The 18,318-nt window shown below is 35.3% G+C and overlaps 1 protein-coding gene across 2 annotated transcripts in view; it reads right to left on the bottom strand.

Annotated features, from left to right (window-relative positions):
• Positions 1–18,318, bottom strand: part of DLGAP2 (DLG associated protein 2) — a 1,288,940-nt gene that overhangs the window by 1,172,025 nt on the left and 98,597 nt on the right. The window lies entirely within an intron of this gene.

The raw sequence follows: 18,318 nt of genomic DNA, 5'->3' as shown, positions 1-18,318 counted from the left end.
ACAATTATAATGATATTGATAATAATTATACTATTATAAATAACAATAAATAAAAACAATAATATGCCCATTTTCCAGATGAGGAAATTGAGAATTAGAGAGATTAAATAAATTGTGTAACAGAGGCTGTTTTAAAGCCAGAGCCCTCCAGGCTCTGTATCTAGCACTTTCACAACATTATGGTGTTATACCTAAGCCGTAGACAACAGAGCCTTTTAACTACAAATCCAGGGCTCTATCCACTAAATCAGAGTGAATCAATTTTAGCATTTCATTGAAAATGGTCAACATACTGAGAATCAGTAACATCTGGGTTCAAGCCTGCCCCTGACACATAGGTATATGTGACTCTGGGAAAGTTATTCAACCTTTCAATACTCCTAGTAATACTAAGACAAAGAAGACATACTGATCTGCATTTGGAAAAAAACAATTTTCCTCACCTTGAATTGCATACACCGATGAAATTACAAATAAAGAAAAAAAATCTACTAGTACAGAAAACCATTTTGGGAATCACTCCTAATATTTTGTAGAACCAGAATCAAGGAAGCAATCAGAGAGGTTTTTTTCCTCTTGTCCAAGACCAAAACGCATTCTAGATAAGGATAAGGTATTAAATTTTACTTAGTCTGTTATACATATTTCACATTACAATTAAAAATCTAAAGGAAGACGTCCAGGACTATGAGTAAAAAGATCCAAATTCAAGTGCCAACTCTGTTAATAACTTACTGTGTGACCTTAGGTAGATGAGTTCACCTCTCTGATCATGAGTTTCCTCATCTTTGGGAAGGTGATTTGGTTAAAATAATCATTAAAGTTCATTCCAATTCTAAAATTTTGATTCTCAAGTTTTCATATTATCACTTAAATTCTATTTTACCACCAAAAAAATTGCTCCAATATCCTTGCTCATGTTGGAGGCATGAATATTTCTACACTTTCAAAGGTAATCAGGAGTAGATAGAAAACCAGCTGCTTTTATTTTAACAAACACACTTGTAATTTTTTAGAGGGAAAAGGAGAAATAAATTATGTGTAGTATCTAGATTAGAATTCAAAAATTAGCCCTCATTATACAACTATCTATGTAACTTTTAAAAAGTCTCAATTTTGTTTTTAATGGAAACTTCACCAATTGTTTTTCTTTACCTTATGTTTTAATTCTCCTCAAAAAAGGCAATACTTCAATAACAAACAGATGCTAACCCCATCCCCAACAAGTTTCATCTAAGAGAATGTAAGGAAGTCTAAAAATAATATTTAAAAATCTAAATTAATCATGATTAGGTTTTATTTTTTGCATTTAAAAATTTTAAAAGGTAAAAAGTATAGTAGAAATAAAATGTTTCTTCACTCAGGTTTTATTTAGAAGTTTGTTTATTGATTAGGGAAACCACAAGACAAGTAATGAAGTATCCTTGAATGAGTATTCTACAAGCCATTTCTAATCTAACCCCTAATTTTTTTTTCTTTTCAAATTTTCCCCGCAAAAAATCATAACTATTCTCTAGGCCTTGCCAGACAAATAATTATGTATAAAGTTTACACACTAGCTTTTTTTTTACCCTTTTCCACATTAGTAGAGAAGAAATTCTAGGATAATTTTGGTAGAATAAAAAAAGTTCTCAGAACTTCCCAATCAATACCAAGTTAAGAACATGTTCTATTTTAAATGAGGAAATGTATTGGCAAAGAATATTTAAGTACTTCTTCCAAATTTGAACATGACTATTATTTAGTAAATGTTATTTGACAAATTATATATATATATATGTGTGTGTGTGTATACATATATATAAACACATACATATATGTGTGGGTATATATGTATTATTTATACATACACATTTATGTTATATCTATAGTACTTAGTCATTCCTCTCTTTCCCTACTCTGATTGATCTTGCTTGAAAAAGGTGTTGGCCTGAGTGTATACACCTAATATTTATTAAAGAGCACAGCACCTTCTCTTGGACTGAACTGGGTACCAACATAGGCTGCTAACAGGCTTGGTTGATTTAAATAATGCCAGGCATGCATCTGTAACCAGGAATTTTTGCACTTGGATCAAATATAGTAAATCTAGCCAGAGACAGGTAGTATGAAACTTGCTCTCACTTGAGGCGAACAGTAGGATACTATACTGAGGAGTAGGGAGGGTCATATATCTCAAGATACCAGACTGAAGCTATGGTTAGTCTGGTTCCCAAGATGCTAAGAGAAGGAAGTAGGGCAGGGAGTGTTCATTACAGACTGGTACTGGGTAGCTTCCTATTTTAACTACTTATTTTTACTATCTAGATCAAGGTTTCTTAACCTTTTTGTGTCATAGAAATCTTTGGCAGTGAAGACTATGAATCCCTTTTCAGAATAATGGACTAAATAAAATACATAGGATTACAAATGAAACTAAAGGTTAGAGAAAAATGAAGATAAAGATAGATTTTTCCCATCTAAGTTCACACAACTCCTGAAATCTATCTGTAGACCTCTTGAAGGTTCATGGACACCAAATTATGAGCCCCTGGTCTAAATATCTTTCCTAACTATGATCTAAACTGTAGTTGGTGGACCATGTGATCAGCCTTGAGCAAGGAATTTAGCTGAAAGCTCTGGCATCCATGAGTGGACTCAATCCCCTAAATTCATTAAAGATAGAACCCTTCTTAGCTCAGATGAAGAGCTGAAGGAAAATGAAATAATAAAAAAAAAAAGAATGGCAGGAACTGGATATAGAAGAGAAAGAGGTACAAAGTGGTTACTAACAACATTTGACTAAAAGTCCTTCGTTATGTATCAGTTGTGCTTACTGATTTTAATTTAGTAGAATTTAGTAGAAATTTAGTAGAAATTAGTAGAAAAGTGGTCATTTTTAATCCAGACAATTGAGCTAGCTAGTCTTATCTCATTAAAAAGGCAGGAAATCTGCTCTATATAAATAAAGCTCTGCTTAATAGTCTTCATCAAAAAGAACAGGCCTGGACTGCAAACTAGAAAGATAAATATATTTGAGTAATAGAAGGGGTTAGATGAGGATTAAGTGGTTACATTCTAATTTGCTCTCAGAATCTTCATGTATTCAAGGGTCAGAGAAGTTATTAAGTCAGATATCAGGGTCTGGAAGTGAATTGAGCTATTTTATTGGTTTTAAGAAATGCAAATAGAGTGAGAAAAGGAAAATGGAGAAGAGAGAACTTTTGCCTAAATGGAATGCTTATGAAAAAAAGAGTGTACAAATATGGACAAATTGGTGGGGGCAGTAGATATTTCATAAGCATTTTTATATGAACTGGATAAAGGAGGGTTGAACAAATATGCAAAAACAAAGTGTTTGGTGTAGAAATCATAAAACTCAACAGGAAAACTGAAAAGGTAAAACTAGTATAAAAGAGGGAAAGTAAAGGCAGGGAGAAATAGTCAAAAGCAAAACAAATTTTAATTTTGGAGGATTGGTAGCAAAGAAAAATAGAAAGAAAGCGGGGCAGCTAGGTGACGCAGTGAATAGAGCACTGGCCCTGGAGTCAGGAGGACCTGAGTTCAAATGTGGCCTGAGACACAAAAACTAGCCATGTGACCTTGGGCAAGTTGCTTAACCCCAATTGCCCTCCAAAAAGCAAAAAAAAAAAAAGGAAAGTAACATCAGAGTATAGCCTTGATGGAGACAAAAGAGAAACAGACACCATTCCAATGACAGATTACTAACGATGATTAGCTTTTTCTTTCTCTACCCTATTTTCTTCTATAAAGAAGGGTAAGGGGGAAAAAGAGCAATAAATAAATATTAAAGAATACTATGGAAGAAAACACATAGTCAATAACCATGCTAATGAATATTAATTAGATGAATCTATATATAAAATAGAAAACATTAACAGAATGATTAGAAAGAAAAATCTAACAGTTATAAGAAACACACTTGAAACAAATATTCATACAGAATTAAAATGAGGGGCTAGAGCAGAGATGATTATGCTTCAAGAGAATTAAAAGAAGTACAGATGGCAATTGGAATCTCAGACAAGGCAACAGTTACAATAGATAAGCAAGGAAACTCCATTACATTTAAAAGCACCATAAATAATAAAATAATATCAATACTTAATCTATGAGCAGCAGAATAGTATAGTAAAGAATTTCCCTTGAATCTAAAAAGATTTGGTTCAAGTCTCTCTACTGATACATCCTAGTTGTGTGACTCTAGGCAAAATCATTTAGCCTATCAGAGAGCTCTAGGCTACTACCTAATACTACAAAAGTTAGGAAAGTATCAGCCTACATTGGTAGAGAGACTTCCTCACTAGGTGCTCCTTCTTTCAATGGAATCACACATCCAAACTATGTGGCCTATTTAATATATATGAACCAAATAGTCTAACAACTAAGTTCTCAAAAAGAAAAAATTCATCAAATTATAGTGAGAAATGGACATCAACTCTAGAATAGGATAATCTCACTATGAGACCTAATAAAAATATAGCCTCCCAAAATCTGACAAAAACATAAACAAGAAAGAAGACAAGACTAGAATAGAGCTTTTAATAAGTTACATATGATACATCACTAGTCATTGTTGACTGAAATCAGAAAGAAGTATACAAATTTCTTAGCAATTCATGGTACCTTTTATGAAAATTAGTCCTCTGCTAGGACACAAAAACTTCATAACACAGAAAAGATTAAATATTAAACTTATTCTTTGACCACAACATAATAAAAGTTGTAATCAAGAAAAAGTCTTTGAAGAAAGTTTTCAAACTTGAAAGGAGAATAAATATACTAATCCTAAATAATTTTGGAGTCAAAGAACAAACCACAGAAACATAGAATATTTCAAAGAAAATGACAATAAAACATACCAAAACCTGAGTGGGGAGGAACATCCAAAACAGTCCTTAGGAGAAATAATTCCATCAAAAAAGAGAAAGACTGATGAATTTAATATGCTATTTTTAAAAACTAGAAAAGCAATGGATTAAAAAAATTTACAAAGTTAATTCTGAAATTGAAGAAATCAATAAAATTGAAAATAAAATATATTAAATTAATAAAACTAGGAACTGATTTTCCATTTACATTGCTCTGATAATTGTATATGTTGTTTTATTAGTTCTGCTTTCTTTACTTTCCTTCAATTCTGTAAGTCTTTTATGGTTCTCTGTATTCATCACATCATCATTTCTACAGCACAATATTCCATTACATTGTCGCACCATAATTTGTTTAGCCACTTCCAAACTGATAAGTATTTACTTGGTTTCTTGTTCTTTACTACCATAAAAGTGCTGCTACAAGTATTTTGGGATATGTAGGGACTTTCTATCAATGGTGTCTTTTGAGTTTATGCCTAATTGTGGAATCTCTAGGTCAAATGGTAGAGACATTTGAGTCACTTTAGTTATATGATTCCAAATTACCTTCTAAAATGGTTGTACCAGTTCACACTTGTGTCTTTTTCACCCCAACCCCTACTAGCATTGGCTATTGTCATCTTCTCTCATCTTTACCAATTTTCTTGGTGTGAGGTAAAAAATCTGAAGGTTGTTTTGACTTGCATTTTTCTTTTATTGGTGATTATGTGAATTCTTCTATACTGTTATTAATAGTTTGCCATTCTTTTCAGAACTGTTTGTTCATATCTTTTAATATGAACTTATCTATTGAGGAATGACTTTTAATCTTGTATATCTCTGTTAGCTGTCAATATAAACAATATCAAACCCTCATCCAAGAAAATTGATACATATATTAGGTGCATTTATTTTAATTATACCACAGCTTTTAAATTTCATGTAATTAAAATTAGTTATTTTATATTTTATAAGTATTTCCATAACTTTTTTGGTTAAGAATATATCCCAGAAGATATTACAGTTTACTTATTGAACCCCACAGATTTGATTAATTTTCCTAAAGGTAGCAGGATATAAAATAAGCCCAAAGATCACCAGTCTTTCTGTTTATAACCAACTAAATTCAGCAAGCTCAACCACAAGAATTCATCAAATACACACTATGTGTCACTTAGCACATAGACACTGGGGATACAGAGAAAAACTGAAACATGGCCTCTACCCTCAAGGAACTCACCTTCTAACAAGGGAGAAAACATTAACTATTAATTTATAAGACATATACAGAGTAAATGAAAGATATTCTTGAAGGAAAGGCATTGGGGGACCAAGTTGATGGGGAGGTAAAATGGAATACATGAAAAGCTTTCTGGAGAAGGTGGTATTTTAGTGTTACTGCTAAAGGAATCCAGAGAATCTAGAAGATAGAAATGAGATGGGAGATCATTCCTGGCATATAAGACACTCAGGGAAAAGGAAGGGTGTCAAGAGAGAAGTGTTGTGTGTGTGGAATATCATGTAGGCCAGGGTACTTGGATTATAGATTTTGTGGAGAGAAAGTATGGAAAGATTGAAATTCCATTCATAAAACACACAAAATGAATACAATATCTAGGAGATAAATTACCAAGATATACAAATTAATTAAATGAATAAAACTACAAGCCACTCTTTACAAAGTAAGTGAATTAATAAATAAATGAAAAAATAAATAGATGAATAAGCAGATAAATGAGTGAAGTAACTGAAGAATTGTACATGCTCAGACTCTGCTAATTAAAATAACAATGCTACCTAAATTTACAGATTCAGTACCATACCAGTTTAGCTACCAAGCAGTTACTTCATAGAGCTAAATAGATAGATGTATGTACATATATATAAACACACATATTTATGTAAATGAAATCCATCTGGAAGAACAAAAGGTCAAGAATTTTAAGGGAAATTAGAAAAAAAGCATGGAAAGGAAAGGAACCTAAAAGTACCAAACAATGCTACAAAGGAGTGATTATCAAAACTATTTGGTACTGGTTAAAAAACAAAAATGTTGATGAGTGAAACAGATTATGTACTCTGAGCATTAGAGTCAATTGAACACAATGAAATAATGTTCAATAAACGCAAGGAAACAAAATACTTTTTTGAGGGCTCACTCAGTGAAAGTTTCTGGGAAAAACTGAGAAGTAATTTAGAAAAAAATAGGCTTAGATCAATATCTTACAACATGTACCATAATAATGAGCTTCAAACAGATATATGAACTAAATATAAAAGATCATGTCATAAGCAAATTACAGGAGAATGGAAAAAGATACCTTCAAAAACTATGGATAGCAAAGTTCTTGATCAAACAAAGCATGGAGAGGATTTCCAGGACATAAAAAAAACATTTTTGTTTACATAAAGTTGAAAAGATTTTGCACAATTGCAGTTAAAATTTAAATGGATGCAGGTAAATGTGGTGAAATTAGCAGCAAATTTATTTGATAAAGGTCTGCTATTCGAAACTATAGGCAGCTGAGACAAATATATGAGTCATTCCTTGATACATACTATGAATGGCCAAAATATGTGAATGGGCTGTTCTCAAAAGAATAGTTCCAGGCTATCAACTATGATATGAAAAATGCACTAAAAATCAGATTTGTTTTTCAATATAGAAAAAGGGAGTTTTTTCTTCCTCTTCTTTTTTTTTCTTTGAAACCATTATTAAAGGGCCCTGGATCCCTGGGATATGAGAAATCAAGGCAATATAAAAACAAAAGATATACCCAAAAAAAGTATTTTTAATAACCAAAATAATTAGAGAATGGAAAATTGAAACAATTCTTAGGGTTCACTACACATCAGATTGTCAAAAAATGACCAGAAAAAGGAAATTACAATCATTGGTTGTGGGAGAATAGGCACACTAATACAACTGGCAGGGCTGTAAATTGGTCCAGACATTCTGAAAATCAATTTGGTAAAACTCACTAAGCTGTGAACATCCTTTGACCCAGTGATACAACCACTAAGCCTATACCCCCAAAAAGATTAAAGAAAGTGGTAAAGGATTTATATGTACAAAAATGTTTATAGAAGTACTGTGTCATAGCAAAGACCTAGATACACAAGGTATGCCCATCAACTAAGGAATGGCTAAACAAATTATGATATATAGATATAATGTAATGTTATTGACACATAAGAAATTACAAAAGGGACAAATGCAGAGAGACCTGAAAAGAGCTATATGAATTAATACAAAGCTAAGTGAGCAGAACGAGAATAATTTATATAATGATCACAAAAATGTAAATGAAAACAAGTTTGAAAAATTTAAAAACTCTGTTCAATGCAATGACTTATCTTAACACCAGAAGACTGTGTCTCCTCACACTTAGAGGAGGGGTAATAAATTATAAGTGCAGAATGCCACATTTCCAAACATGACTGATACAAATTTACTTGACTTGACTACTTATTTGCAGTCTTGACTACTTATTTATCAGACGACAGGGCAATGAAGCAGCAATGATAATAACAGCAAACAAACAAAAAAAATACCTAGAAAGAAAGAAAAGAACATTAATGAAACATTTAATATATAAAATAAAAAGCAATTTCAGAAGGTGACATAGAACAGTAGGACTATATTGGTTCTACCACATTTTTTAAAGTTACATGAAATAGATTTCATATAGGTTTCATATCAATACTTTTTTCTTGTCCTCATATATGTAATGGTTTTTCATTGTTTTCTAGTTCATAAATTAAAAGCAATAAAAATAATATTATTTATTTCATATATGCCAGAACCTTCTCAAACTGCTATAGCACAATTTATTCTTAATGATTATGTCAGGGGAAAGGATATTGCTAGAATGAACCTAGAAATCATTGATAGATATTATGAAGATCCGGGCAGGAAACTTAAGAATCTGGGAAGATGCAGTTAGCATTTTCTGCTGTTTGAAGGCAGTGGCTTTGGAAGAGAAGTAGATTCATAAAGTAAACAGCTGATTAAGGAGATTTTTGACTTGGAATGGGTTGAAGGTTTCTGGACAGACTTAACACAAAAAAAAATTATGGGCTTTTGGCCATGGAGAGAATATGGTTAATAAGAGCTGGTAAAAAAAAAAATTTATATTTGCTTGGAGTCTTGTGAATTAAGAGGGTTTTATATTGAAAATACAGGGAAAAGAATGAAACTGCCTTCGGCATATTTACTAAACTACACACCACAAAGAACACTAGCTACAACATAGAAAGAGCAGTACAGAAACTCAGTAATTCACAGAAGACAAAATCCAAAGGGGAGTCAGCAATAAAAACCTATTGTTTTAGATGTCCATGCACAAATGCACAAAGTAGGGTTTAAAAGGCAGCAGGTGGGGGAGAAGACTAAAATCCCAATTCAAGCACATGTATTTGATTGCAAAGATTCCACAAAAGCTTAGAAGGTTTCATGATTGGAATGTGACTCTAGAAGAGCATATTCAAAACTAACAAAATAGATGAATGAGAAATTGTGGGATACTATTGCATAATAAAAAGCTGTACGCATGTGAGTAAATTCAGGTACCAAGGGGTGCTCCATGGTAAAGAACATTTTGGTAAAAAATCAACAGTAAAACATATTGTATCAATATTTGCATAGACAAATGGCCTACACATAAGGAAAAAAAATAGGGCATTTGTAGAAACTGGGTATTTTTAACTTAAAAAAGACTTTAATGATGATGTGTGCAACATAGTACATCTTCAAATATTTTAAGAGATACCATTTATAAGAGGGCAGTGTCAGGGCGGGCAGCACTCAGAGTAATGAGGCAAAGTTGCAAAGATGCAGATATACTGTGTTTCCTCGATAATAAGACACTGTCTTATTATTTTTTTTTTTTTGGAAAGAAAAACACCAGAGCGCTTATTTTCAGGGGAGGGCTTATTTTAGAGGAATCTTACACAGTAAGGGGAGGGCTTATTTTTGGGATAAGTCTTATTATCAGGGAAACACGGTAGGTTTGGTAAAATGAAAAACATAGCATTTGAGAGCTCTCCAAAAGAAGAATGAACTATTTCAGAAAGACTGAAGGTTTTCCAAATGAAAGCTGGATGACCATTTGGCAGAGAACATCATAGATATAATTCAGTGATTTATAAGCCCCTTAAGGAAAGACATTACTTTGGTTTTGGTTTATATTCCCAGCACTTAACAGAATACCATCCACAGAATAGATATTTAATCAATGATTGTTGAACTGAATTTTTGCTCAAGTATGGGTTTAACATGATGGTCTCTGACGTTTCTTCCAATTCCGAAATTCTAAAAAGGTAGCAACATTCAATAGAAAGAGCACTGGATTTGGAATCAAAGGACCAGAGTTTGAATAATCCAGGACCTTCAGACTATCCATTAAGCTCTCTGAGTCTCAGTTTATTTATCTCTAAAATAAGAGAGCTGGGCAGGGAGGGAGAGAGAGACAGAGATAGACACAGAGAGACAGACAGAGAGACAGAGACAGAGAGAACAAGAGACAGAGACACAGAGAGACAGAGAGAGACAGAGTGTGTGTGTCTGTGTCTGTGTGTAATCTTAAGGAAGGGTTAGCTTTGTGTGATTTTGAGAGATAGTGAAGGATAGAAGGGCCTGGTGTGCTATGGTCCATGGGGTCATGAGGAGTAGGACATGACTGAACGATTGAACAACAAAAAGTTTTGTGCTTATTTCAGAGAAAGGATGATAGGGAAGAATTTAAAAATGCATTTTCCCCTTCCCAGGCAAACCTGAGCAAGAGAAACTAATAAAGTGAAGCCAGTGGTTGTCAAAAAAAATGCCCCATTGAACCAGCCCAGACTGAGAACAGCAACCCTTATCTATGGTACCCCAAAAATAATAATTCACATTTATGTTGTGCTTCAATGTACAAAGAGCATTGTCCTCATAAGAACTCTGTGAGGTAGATATTACAAGGATCATTAACCCAATTTTATATATAAGGAAGCTAAGTCTCAAAGAGTTTAAATGGCTTGTCCAGGGTCACACAGCTGGTAAGTATTAGAGCCAGTATTTGAACTCAGGTCTCAAGACTCCCAGCCTAGCACTCTATCCACTATGTTGCCTTGGTATCACCCTGTATCACAGGTCATTTTCATCTCCATTTTACATCCAGACAAGTTTAATTGAATGAATCAGTGTCATGCCATGTCCAAAGAATGCAGTGGGATTAAAATAAGATTATATAATTTGTTTGTATCCTATATCACATACATTTTATAGTGAGAACCCACTGACAGAAAGTGTACCTGGTAATGATGGGATAGCTAGAAGCTATCATTTGTTCAGAAGAATACCAGTTCCCAGGGGTATGTTATTACACATTGCATGGACCAAATTATCTCTACAATTCAACAGATACTTCCTGTATTCCTGATTAAGCAAGCACTCCTCTGATAAAATTTTCAAAATTATGCTCAAACATGCCCAAACTATGTGAAGTAGTCCCAAAACTGCATTAGAATATTATTAAACACAATAAATCTGCCTCAAATAGGAATTATCCTATAGACATCATAACATTATAATCACTATTCTATTCTGAATGTACTCTTTTTGGTACTTTTACACTAAATATCAAAATAAAAGATCATACTTCTCAACTACTTTTCAAAATATTCAATTCATTTACCCTTCCTATCTCATTATCTCACATACCTATAGAAGGATGCTTATCAACATTTCAATAAAAACCCCTCTGTCTAATAACATTTGACAGACCAGAAACTCATTAAAGTGGATATCCCCTCCAAACATAGACAGCAACCTGTACCTGCTTTCCCATACTATTAGTATAGAATGATTCCAGTTCACCCTTTGTTGATTTGATGACTTTGTAGAAAACATCTAACATTATAAATTTTAATCAAACATCTCTTAAAATATCAGTGAATTTTTATTATTAATGTAATAGCATTCATTTGCATGATTGCCTGTCTTTATTTAATGATCCTCTTCCCTCTCCCTCTTATCCACATGATCTCTCTTCCTCTTAACTCAGTTACCCTTTTTAAACTGCTCATGACTCAGTGGTAGGAAAGCAGCTGTCGCTGACAGCTGGTGGGCAGTGAAGCAGGTGAACATCAAAGGAAACAGAAAAGTCAGCAAAGAAGAGAAGTGATTGGAAAGTTTTCCATAAGACCATAGGCATTGCCTCCTTTACTAAAGCCACACTAATGCCTCTTTGTGGTATTCAGGGGACTCTGGGTCATCAAATACCATGCCAGCTGAGTGCAAAAAATGGCAGGTAATACCAAGCTGAAAGACTTCAAGACAGGCCTAATGACAAACTGCCTGCCTGTCTTCTGAGAGCCAGCCTTAGCAATTTTGAAGATATTCATCACCAGGTATGACAAAGGGAGAAGAAATTTTTAGCCTCAAAAGCCTAGGAGACTATCTACCAAGTTATAGAGAGGTTGCAACCTGCATAGGGAATCTGTAATAGTAGATAGGACCTATACTAAAGAAATTGTGGATCCTTAAAATATTGTTAGGTGGCATAGTGAATAGAGAGCCAAATCTGGAGTGAGGAAGACCTGAGTTGAAATCAGGCCTTAGAGATTTACCAGCTGTGTGACCCTGGGCAAGTCACTAAACCTCTCTTTGCCTCAGTTCCATCATCTGTAAAATGGAGATCAAATAGCACCTACCTCCCAGGGTTGTTGTGAAGACTAAATGAGTTAATAATTGTGATGTACATAGCATATAGTAAGCATTATATAAATGCTAGCTATTATCAGCCATTTATGTTACCCACCATCCTTTATGATCAATTTTTTTTTGTTTTTTCTAGGGGGGAAGGCAGGGCAATTGGGGTTAAGTGACTTGCCCAAGGTCACACAGCTAGTAAGTGTTAAGTGTCTGAGGCCAGATTTGAACTCGGGTCCTCCTGACTCCAGGGCTGGTGTCTTTTCACTGTATGATCAATTTTCAATTGAAATGTCTGGGACATTGCCCAGGTTTTCAACCCCGACACCATCTCTAACCTTTCCTTATCCTTCAACATCCATATAACAAGTTTTAAAACCCTCACTTAATCCTTCTATCTCTACTAGACTCTGTGGCTACTCATATAAACTCAGCACCTCCAGTTTTCTCAGCCTCTCCATGTTGTTTTTTTTAGGGCAATTGGTGTTAAGTGACTTGCCCAAGGTCACACAGCTAGTAAGTGTTAAGTGTCTGAGGCTGGATTTGAACTCAGATTCTCCTGATTCCAGGGCCAGTGCCTCTATTCACTGTGCCACCTAGCCACTCCTTTTCTCAGCCTGTTATAAGCCCTTAGCACTAGCTTCCAATTTTAACATTCAACTGAATCTATTCTCTACAAGATTAACAATGATCTCCTGACTGCCAAATCTAATGACTTTTGCTTGATCCTCATCATTCTTGATCATCTTTCTGAGGCTCCTGGCACTGTGAATCATCCTTTCCTCTACAATTTCTACTATCTGGGTTTTTATGAGTCTCTTTTCCTCCTATCAATCTTAATATAATTTATTATTATCAAGGAGAGCGCTATCATCTTCCCAGTTACCCAGGCCACAAATGTTGGTGTTATCCTCAACTCCTTGGTCCCTCTCACCAAAGATTATTCAATCTGTTACCAAACCTTATTTCTACCTTCACAATATCTCTCATATTTCCCCTTCCCTCCACTCCCACAGTCATCACTTCAGTTCACATTCTCATTACCTCTTACCTGGACTATTGCAATGGCCTTCTTTTCCCATTCCAATCCATCTTTAACTCAGATATCAAAGCAATTTATCTAAATTACAAGCTGTCCCTTTTACCCTTCTTCTCAAATTCTCATGACTCCTTATTACCTCTAATATCAAATATAAAGGTTTTATAAATAAATCTCTATCCAACTGGTCTCTTTCTACCTTTCCAGTCTCGTTATACTTTAGTATCCTTCACGCACTACAATCCAGCTTAACTGACCTACTTGTTGTTCCTTGTGACTTTGTACAGATTGCCCCCTGTGCCTGGAATGCTCTCCCCTTCATCTCCATTTCTTACCATCACTGGCTTCCTCAAAACCCAGCTTGAATCTGACAGTCTTCAGAAAGTGCTTTGTTGTTCAGTAGATAGAGCTTTGGGCCTGGAGTAAGGAAGACTGGAGTTCAACCCAGTCTCAGCTACTAACTAGCTATGTGACCCTGGAAAAGTCACTTGACCTGGCTGCCTCAGGTTCTCCGACTGTAAAATGGGAACAATAACGGAACCTACATCACAGGGTTGTTATGAGGATCAAAGAAGATACTTGTAAAGCACTTTACACAATGGCTATCACAAAATAGGTGCTTATTCCCTCCTCTTTCCAGTTCCCATCCCCAAGCTGCTAGTATCTTTTCCTCTTAGATTACCTCTTTCTCTGTTTACATAATTTTTTTATGTACTGAGTTCTTCACCTGCTTTTTTCTGCTATTGAAATGTGAGCTCCTCCAGGACAGTGTCTGTTATTGCCTTTCTATATAAACCCAGTGCTTAACACAATGTCTGTCAGTCCTTAATAAATGCTTTTTAATTGATTGTAAATTTATATTATGTTCTTTCATGTATTCTCCATTTTAGTCAAACTAGTCTACTAGCATGTTCCCTAAACTCAACAACCCATCTCTGTTTTCAAAACTTTCCACAGTCAAATTTTCATGCCTAGAATTCACTCCTTCCTTAACTCCTCTTCTTTGAAGAAAATTCGCTTTCTAAACAGAGCTTAGGTGTCAACTCCTACCCCACGTCTTTCCTGATCTCCCAGCTTGTAACGTTCTCTACTTCTGGAAATTATTCTGCATTTGTTTGTTACATCCCAGTAGAATGTGAACTCTTTGAAGTAAGGGACTATTTCATTTTTACAACTGAAATGCCTGGTACAATGCCTGGCTAATTTAACTGAGACCAAGCAAAGACTCTGCACGTAGACCAATACAAATCGCAATCATCTAAGATAGTAGATAAATCCTAAGAAGTTGTCAGAGGCATAGAAAGCTTTTCCAGCTCCACATAGCAAAATCAGTGACAGTATTTGAACTCTGGTCTTCCTAACTCCCAACCTAGAACCTTATCCAATATGCTAGGTTGCCTTTGTGCCTTACATGTACGAAGCACTTAGTAAACATTGCTCAAATTGAATTCAGTCCACCAAGTCCATTTTCACTTCCTAAAGTCCTATCTCTCAAGGCCTAGCTCAAAGATCACCTCCCCTCCCCCCCCACCTTTCCTAACCAAATTAGCCAGAAGTAATTTTGTATTCTTGGAATTTTCATTTCACTTTGATAGGTAGAAACACCTCCCTTATCTTTCATACTAAATTAAAAACTCCAAAGACAGGGATACTGTCAGAATTCTTTGCATCCCTCCACAGTGTCTAGGAAGGGCACCTAGGTGACACAGAGGATAGAATTCAGTACCTGGAGTCAGGAAGACCTGAATTCAAATCCTGCCTCAGACACTGTGTGACCCTGGGCAAGTCACTTAACCCTGTCCATCTCACTTTCCTGATCTGTAAAATGAGTTGGAGAAGGAAATGGCAAATCACTGCAGGATCTTGGCCAAGAAACTCCCAGTGGGGTCAGGAAGAATTGGACACAACTTAAAAACAACTGAACAAAACACAGCATCTAGGACAGTGCTAGAAAACATTAGGAACTCAACCAATGTTTGCTAAATTAGTGAGTTTTACTAGAGATATAAATAACTATGCAAATATGCAAATTACATGGTCTTCTAATTGATAGTCGACTTGTAGTGACTGATTACTGAAAACAATAAATTATTTAAGCCTGGCTTGAACCAGGTTTATGAACCAAATAATGTTAGTTAACTAAGGAACAAAATTAAGTAATTTAAGAAGCTAGAAAAACTAATTGCAACTGATATTTGACTAATCATATACTTGCTTTTAAATCTCTATTCCCAATCTCAAAAAAAAAACTGTTTTTTTTTTTAATAGTGGGCACTCTGCAGTTTGCTAACTGACTAAAACAATGAACCGAATCCAGACCAGACCAGAAAATAATATTATACTTTTGGAACTGATTCTAAGAATGAAAATACAATATGTTTAGCAAACGAAGATGATAGAAAATGGCAACATGACATGTTTCATAAATACAGATTGCAAAAAAGCAATTCAGAGTGTAATGATGTTTCATTTGCAGAACAGCGCTGAATCAAAAACAACAGACAGGAAATAGTGATGTGTGAAATCAAATTATTAAAAGGATTAAGCATTTTTCTAGAATTCATATTTGCAAGTGTTCTATAATCATTTTATTAACATTAGCATAAGATGTGTAATGGTGTGTACAAGAGGAGTAACAGTCTTGTTGCCTAGTATTTTCCTTAATGACCAAAAAGACAATAAACAGCAATTTAGTTAAAAAAAAAAGTTATATATCAGACATTTTAAACAACTAACTACTGCAAGAGAAGAAAAATTGAAAGGACAACAGTGGGGTGGGAGTGGGGGGCCAACCACAGCCATAAGAGAGAGACATTTGGAATCAATGCAAAGCACATACATTCAATGGGAAAAGGCACTAATGCTTAAAGAGTAGTAATGCAAACAGTAAATAAACTAGAAAGGAGTCTGGAATTCAATAGGGCAACAGAAAAAGCCAATAAAATGTCTGGGCCAAAGGAAAGGAGTCATCAAATTGCTCGAGTGTGTGTGATTCTACCTGGCAAGTGCCTGTAATCATTTCTGGCTACCTCATTACCAACAAAGAGCTAAACCAAAATGCAGACATGAAGCAAAAGGCAAAGAACAATGAGAGAGATCCAGAGTCCCACAAGAGACTGAGTCAAATGAGAACAAGTGTAGCTCCTACACATAGTTTGGTTAAGCAATGATTAAGAGCACAGCCACCTGGTGGGTCATTGTGAGTGGTCCAACTCAGTATGTCAAGAAATAATATTTGGAATATAAAAAAGAAGTTCAAAGAAAGATGATGTCCTGAGCTGATTTGTTATTAGGCAAATAAGGAACTGCTCTCAGAAAGAAACAGTGAGTACACTTATTGCTAAATATACCCAGGGTGGAAAAGTACTACATATTTGATGCCATGTAATTGGCTCAAGACTTTCACTTGAGATAGGCTTTAGGGCTTGACTTTTAAAGAAACACTGCCTTTTACTCACATTCGGTAGCCTTCCCTGGGTACAAACATGTTAAGATTGCAGGGGCCATTTACCCACAGCGTCTGTGATGGGCAGATTCCTTGGATTCAGCATCCAGGGAGCACTCCTAAATCCTCAGGTTTCTGGATACGCCCTACGCCCTCCTCGGGGGTTTTTTCCAATTCTCCTGACTCCCTAGAGAGCTCCTCCAGGGTTTGAGGTCTAGAGCAAAATACACATTCCTACTGCTCTCCTTCTCAGACCAGGAGAGTCTTTTCTGCTGGTTCAAGCAATGAGAAGCAATGACAATTCAAGTGCACTGGGTTTAGTTTCTCTCTTTCCTAGATGGCACGACATAATTAATTAGGTAACGTTCTATAGACCTTCCCCTTAAAGAGGCAGTGTCTTACTTTCTCCTCTCCCCATACACACAACTTCACCCCAAGCAATAACAACAATAATAGGGGTAGCTAGGTGGCGCAGTGAATAGAGCACTGGCCCTGGAGTCAGGAGGAGCTTGAGTTCAAATCCAGCCTCAGACACTTAACACAAAACCTACCTGTGTGACCTTGGGCAAGTCACTTAACCCCAATTGCCCTCCAAAAAGCAAGAAATGAAAATAATAATAACAATAGTAAAAAATAAATATCCATCATTTAGTATTAAACCAGTTAAAGCCAGAAAAGCAAAACATGCAATGAAATACAACTGGGATTATGTAATCACTGTCCCGTATGACTATAAAATAGGACAAGCAGGTGGGGCAGTGGATAGAGATCAGGGCCTTGAGTCCTGAAGATGTGAGTTTAAATCTGACCTCAAACATTTATTAGCTGTGTGATCCTGGGCAAGTCATTTAACCCTGTTCAGCTCAGTTTCCTCACCTATAAAATTAGCTGGAGAAGGAAATGGTAAACCACTCCAGTATCTTTGCCAAGAAAACCCCAAATGGAGTCATGAAAAGTCAGACACAACTGAATAAAAATACAACTACTGAGATGTTTTGTTTACTCTATTCCATCTCAGAAGAGGAAACTGTAGTATAATTGGAAGAACTCCAGATCAGGACTCTAAACAGAGTCTCTGTCTCTGTCTCTGTCTCTCTGTCTCTCTGTCTCTCTCTCTGTCTCTTTGTCTCTCTCTGCTCTCTCTGTCTCTCTCTCTGTCTCTCTCTCTGTCTCTCTCTGTCTCTCTCTCTCTCTGTCTCTCTCACTCTCTGTCTCTCTGTCTCTCTCTCTGTCTCTCTCTGTCTCTCTCTCTGTCTCTCTGTCTCTCTCTCTCTCTCTCTCTCTCTCT

The sequence above is a fragment of the Petaurus breviceps genome, unplaced genomic scaffold (genome assembly GCF_028583685.1).
Source record: "Petaurus breviceps papuanus isolate PSGF00001 unplaced genomic scaffold, PetGlider_PUasm1.0 90686, whole genome shotgun sequence".
In the NCBI taxonomy this organism is placed as follows: Eukaryota; Metazoa; Chordata; class Mammalia; order Diprotodontia; family Petauridae; genus Petaurus; species Petaurus breviceps.
Note: the sequence above shows the minus strand (reverse complement) of the source record. Positions and strands in the feature narration are given on the sequence as shown.